We start from the raw sequence: 6,000 nt of genomic DNA on the forward strand, positions 1-6,000 counted from the left end.
TTGACTAATGGGTGGAGAGGCGGTGACCTGGGATTGAAGCACCGCGGTATCCTCCATCATGAGTTGAGATATCTCAGGTGGTGCTGAGTTGGAACTCAGGTCTATGGAGGCAAGTACCAATTGTGACAAGGTCGTCTGGCGGATTAGGCTAGTACAGTTGAAGCCGATGGATGCTTCGATCCACCCTGCTCCCCTGGCTACCTGACCGGTGATTGCCCATGGGAGGACCGGTCGTATCTACGGCCGTGGCAAAATCACATATGCGATGACAGCCAGCTTGCTCGTAGAGCGCTAGGTGGTGACAAAGACCAGAGGTTGGTGTCAGCACGTTCGCGCGGCGGGTTGAATTTGCGGAGGCGGCAAAATCACATGTGTGATGACAGCCAGCACATGCACAGCTCGCTGAATGGTAACCAGGTGATAGTTGAGGCACCAGTTGAGGCCTTGTTGTAGAACTTATAGGCCTATGTTACTGTGTTTGAATAGAACCCCCCCCATGTCTGTTATTTGAGGGAAGCCTCTTTTATATGGGATTGGAGTTTCCACGTTTGAAGTGGGAGACACTAGTAGCCACTAGGGCCTCTTGATGGAGGAATCAACTCCCAACCAATTAATCCGTTCCCAAAATGGTGGTCGCAATCATCCCAGGCCCACTGGGCCAGAACGGGCTGGAAAATGACCTGTTGCAGGCTAGATGGTCGCTCGTTGACCACCAGCCAATAGGGTAGAATGGGGAGCCCTCCCCGAACACTGACCAGCGGAGACGGCAGGTCACGCGGCGACCAAAATGACGACTGTGCCGATCGTATTGTAGAATAAGCCTGCCCAGGGCTCCAGGCAAACCTCCTCGCACTGAGTTACGTGAGGAAAAGGTCGGCTGGCTAGAGCAATAGAGAGCCAGAATCGTCTGGCGGAAAAGAACCGTGGAGGTGAAACGATCGGCGGCAGCAGTGGCCAGCCACGTGGCAGCCAAAATGGCGGCCGCAACGATCCGGCCTCAAAGGAACCGCCCGAGGCCTCTGGGAGACGCAGGGGAGCCGAGGGAGTCTCCCGACTGAAGGGCTGCTCTGAGCATCGCAACAGTGTGAGGAGGTGGGAGATCGAAAACCTCCGATCTCACCCAGGTAGGCAGGAGCCCTAGATCTCCAGCAGGAAAGTTGAGGTGGTTTCCCGGCTGAGGCGCTGATCCCAGTGCCGCAACGATGTGAGGGGGTGGGAGAACGGAAGCCTCCGCTCTCACCAAGGGCTAGGAAGAAGCCTTAGCCCTCCAGCAGTCCAGCTGGAGCAGCGTTGATCCCAGCGCTGCTGAGCTGACCAAGGGGATGAAAAGAGAATTCACCAATGAAATAGATCTGTACAACCTGCTGGGAGCCAAACTTGTCATGTCTGTCTGGGTTGGAGACTAAGTCAAGACTGGGTGTGTCCTGATCCAGGACAGGCGTGGCAAGTTTGACTGACTTAGTCTAATGGGCATGAAGACAGAGCTAACCCATTGGTGGATTCTCCATCTCCTATGCTGGAGAACTGTACATTTTAAATATATACACATATTCAACATATCAAAAACACACAACTATATACACTTAGTCCTCACTTAATGATGGTAATTAGGATCAGCAACTGCATCACTAAGTGACAATCATAAAACCCACATCATGTAACAATGCTGATTTAAGGTAGCAGTTGCAGCAGTTCCAGTTGCCATCCTTACATGAATACTGTGCAGCTGTGGTATCCCAGTCATGTGATCATTATTTGTGACCTCCTGTCAACTTCCCAATTGACTTTTCTTGTCAGAAACCAACAATGAAAGTCACAAATGATTGTGTGACCATAAAATGTTTCAACATCATAATTGCAAGCCAGCTGCCAAATACATGATTATATGACCACAGAGACATTGCAATGTCCGCAACTAAGACCCATAATAAGTCCCCCGTTCTGTGCTTTTGTAATTTCAAATGGTTATTGAAAGAAAATTTGAAGAAATTTGAATTTGAAATATTCACATCAAATCAAGAAACAAATTAATACATGAACAACAGATGTGCTTTCCCAATATTGGCAAAAAATTTTCAGATCATAAAAACAATAAAAATAAAAATAGTCTGGCTGAGTTTCTCAGAAACGTATTATTAACTAACATGTTATTAAACCTATACAATAACAACCGTTTGGCCAATGCATGTTGTCAAACCACTTAGGACACTGACCAAGTCAAACACCTAAAAGATGAGGATCACCAACTCCTTCGAGATCCAGCTGCCATCCTCCCCCGATGAAGCAATTACTTCTCCAAAATTAGCAATGAGGAATTTGACCACCCTTCAATTCAAAGTGCCGATCTGGTCTCTGGACCTGTGCTACTAATTACCATCAATGAAGAAGATGAAAAATGGATAGGCAACTGGCCCCGACAACACCCAAGCCAAAATGTGGAAAATCCTCAACCAAGGTGCCAAGATTTTTGTTGTCCTCTTTAACCGAATCATCGAGGAGGGTGCAGCCCCAGCATCCTGGGCAACCAGTACCATGGTGCCAATTTGGAAGGGCAAGGGTGACATGTCCAAATACTCGAATTATAATCCAATCCGGCTCCAGTATCACACGATAAAAATATTTGAACGAGTTATCAATACCAGACTCAGCAAGATTGTCTCCATCACTCCAAACCAATATGGCTTTGTGAAAGGGAGTAGAACGATGGATGCCAATCATGCTACTCAGTTGCTTTTAGAGAAGCATTGTGAGAAGATCAAGCCTGTCCACATGGCATCCTTGACCTGGAAAAGGCCTTCAACCACATCCCACACAAACTCATTTGGCACACTCTATGATCCCACAATGTCCCAGAAGTCTACATTCAGTGGATTCAACTATTGGTGTCACTAGCATGGTCTGATGTGCAGTGGGAACATTGCCTCCCTTCACTATCAACCTCGGAGTATATCAAGGATTGGCGCTTTTGCCTCTACTAGTCATCCTTTGCATGGAGACTGTGATGCTTGACCTCCAATCGCCCCATCCATGGTCACCTCTTATGCTGACATTGTCTTCTTGGTGAATGAGCAACATGAAGACCTCTAAGAGCAAACACAGGAGTGAACAGGTTGGCGAATTTGGATTTTGACTGAACATCAAGAAAACCAAATATATGGACTGTGGCTGCCAAACCAATGGAACCATCAGCACTGGTGGAAAAGACCTTAAGAAAGTAGAGCAATTCAAGTACTTCGGCTCCTTCTTATGCAGCAACAGCAATAGCTTTCCAGATATCTGCGCCAGTGTCAACACCATCTGGATGAAGTGGCGCCAGGTGACTGTGGTCCTCAGTTGCCCCTACGCTTCAAGTCAAAGATTTACAGAACAGTGCACCCAGTTGCCCTCTATGGATCAAAGTGCTGGTCAGCAACGGCAAAGCATGAGCCAGCCATACATGTGATGGAAATGCGAATGCTCCGATGGTGCCTTGGACTAACGTGATTTGACCACACTATGAACGACGACATCCGACATCGACTAAGAGTCATACCAATCATAGCAAAAATGTGTGAAATAAGATTTAGATGGTATGGACATATTGTACGCAGTAAAAAAGATTTGGTGGCAAGGACAGCCATTTGTCTGGATCCTGATGGCCAGCAACCACATGGCAGACCCAAGAAAAGGTGGATGGATCACATCAAGGAGGACATGAAATATGTGGGCGTCGCCCATGAAGATGCCCTGGATTTACCCAAATGGAGATAGCTTTGCCAACAAGTGGACCCTGCCATAATGCGGGAATAAATCTAGGAAGAAGAAGAAATCTATACAATATTACTTATTTTATTTGCCTTTCAGAAATTCTGCTGTACCCAATTTCAAATAAACAAGTTTTCAAAATTATTTATCTTCTTATCACAACTTTGCAACACATGGATTTTTTCTCTCTTATAAACACCACATATTCCATATGTATATTTTTTGATTATTTATTGTGAACCTGAAAATAGTTTCAATGCCCACCAGAAACAAACAAGAACCACTAATGTCATTACAAAGGCATGCTGCATTTAAGACTGCTCTTCTAGATTGCTGAGAAGAAACAAGTATGGGCTAATCAGTCATTTTTGGAAATAGTGACTATATCTACACTTTCATCTTTGGTCTGAGCACACAGATTCTTTAAGAGAGGAGAGCAAACTAAATAACATTTATACCTCAGTCCAACAGCACAAGACCTTGTTAGAGCTAAGCAGAACTGATTCTGTTCAATGACTGATCCTAGTGCAACATCAGCAGACTTGTGTCCTCCAAATTTTCTGGATAATAAGATTTATGGGAACTGCATTCAAAACATCTGGAGGACATCAATTTGCCCAGCCTTGACTTAAAATGTATGCCCTTCTGATTTAAGGGGAAAATAATCGTTGGTGAAGCCTTGAAGTCTACCAACTCTTTTCTTTAAGGTTTAAAACAGGGGTCCTCGACCCCTGGTCCGTGGACCAGTACCGGGTCGCGACATTCCAGCAACCAGTCCGCACAAACAAGCAAAGCCCCATCCGTGGGATGCAGGCAGCACACAAAACCACTCACCGTCTGGTCTGCAGAAAAACATCTCTCCATGGAACCCAAAAGGTTGGGACCTCTGGTTTAAAATATAGCCATTTCTATATTAGCTAGCACTTCAAGATCCAAGGCACATATTTCAGAATCCAATAGAAAATAATGCAAGTATCAGTGGTAACATAAAAGTTTAGATTCTGTAATATTATAACGTTTAGTTGAAATTTTATTTTATACTGTTTTGGAATATACAAAATTACTTTAAGAAGAATAAAACTTATTTAAGCTAAGCAAATTTCATTATTTTTTAAAGCTACTATGGTCAGAACTTTTTCTTAGATTTTTTCTGAATATTTTCCATTTTCTTTCTACTCTGTGATAAGAAAAAAATAGTAACATACACGAAGAACATGTTTTAAATCAGTTCTTGAAATGTCATATCCCAAAATGGCACCGCCTGTTTCTTTTCTGCTGTACAATTTTATTTAGCTCCTCGGGCACATATTATCTGTATAGGTGAAACTAATACAGTACGCTAACAATATTTTTATACCCAAAATAAATAAAGTTAACTAAACTTTTAAACACCAGCCAAGCATATTGTTTCATAACAATGCCTGAATGCTGATGTCACTGTCAAACTATAATCAAGAATGTGTTCTCAATCATTTTAGCCTGCACTCTAAACCATAACTGAAACCCCATTTCAATAATAATTTCTAATTATATTTAGCAGTTAAATATAATTTAATATGCTAATACGGTTAATAATGTGCACCAACTATCAAATTTGGATACAGCAACAAAAGACAGGTACTGCATTCAGGTTGTATATGAAGGCAGCTAAGGAGAGCAAGCAATACATTCCATATAATGTGAATTGAACCAATGTTTTTTCTTCCCTTTAGCAACCAAGATTTTAACGCTATGCATTATTCAAGGGAACTGAATTAAAATTCAAATATTGCCATGCTGACCTGAAAAATAATAATTTCATTATTTTAGAAGTTGTTAACTATGCTGTTAAGCAGATCTTGCTCAAGTAACTAAGATACCTGAAAGGTGATTGGAGATGATTAAATTCAACTCCTCTGGAAAACTTCACACTGGAGAAGGCTCCTGGAAATAACTTTAGAATTTATTAAGTAATCCAAATACTGAACTATAATGGTAAGCAATTTTTTTCCGAAAATAGGCTAGCAATTACTGCTTAATGTCTTCTACAACGTATGCTTACAAGCCAGTCATAAATCAAAATTAGGTAGTTTGTTTTTAAATATTTTTAGAATTCTGTTTTATGGAGTGACAGTCAAAATCGGTGTTAAAGATTCACAGAAATTCTGGATTCACACCAGTTCTATCTACATGTCCAGTGACTGCAGATTTTAGAAACAATGAAATCTTGAGCTGATCAAGTTCTGCAGCTGTGCTCAAGGGATAGTAATGAGGATC

Source organism: Protobothrops mucrosquamatus, unplaced genomic scaffold (genome assembly GCF_001527695.2).
Source record: "Protobothrops mucrosquamatus isolate PMUCROS unplaced genomic scaffold, P.Mucros_1.0 scaffold_3, whole genome shotgun sequence".
NCBI lineage: Eukaryota > Metazoa > Chordata > Lepidosauria > Squamata > Viperidae > Protobothrops > Protobothrops mucrosquamatus.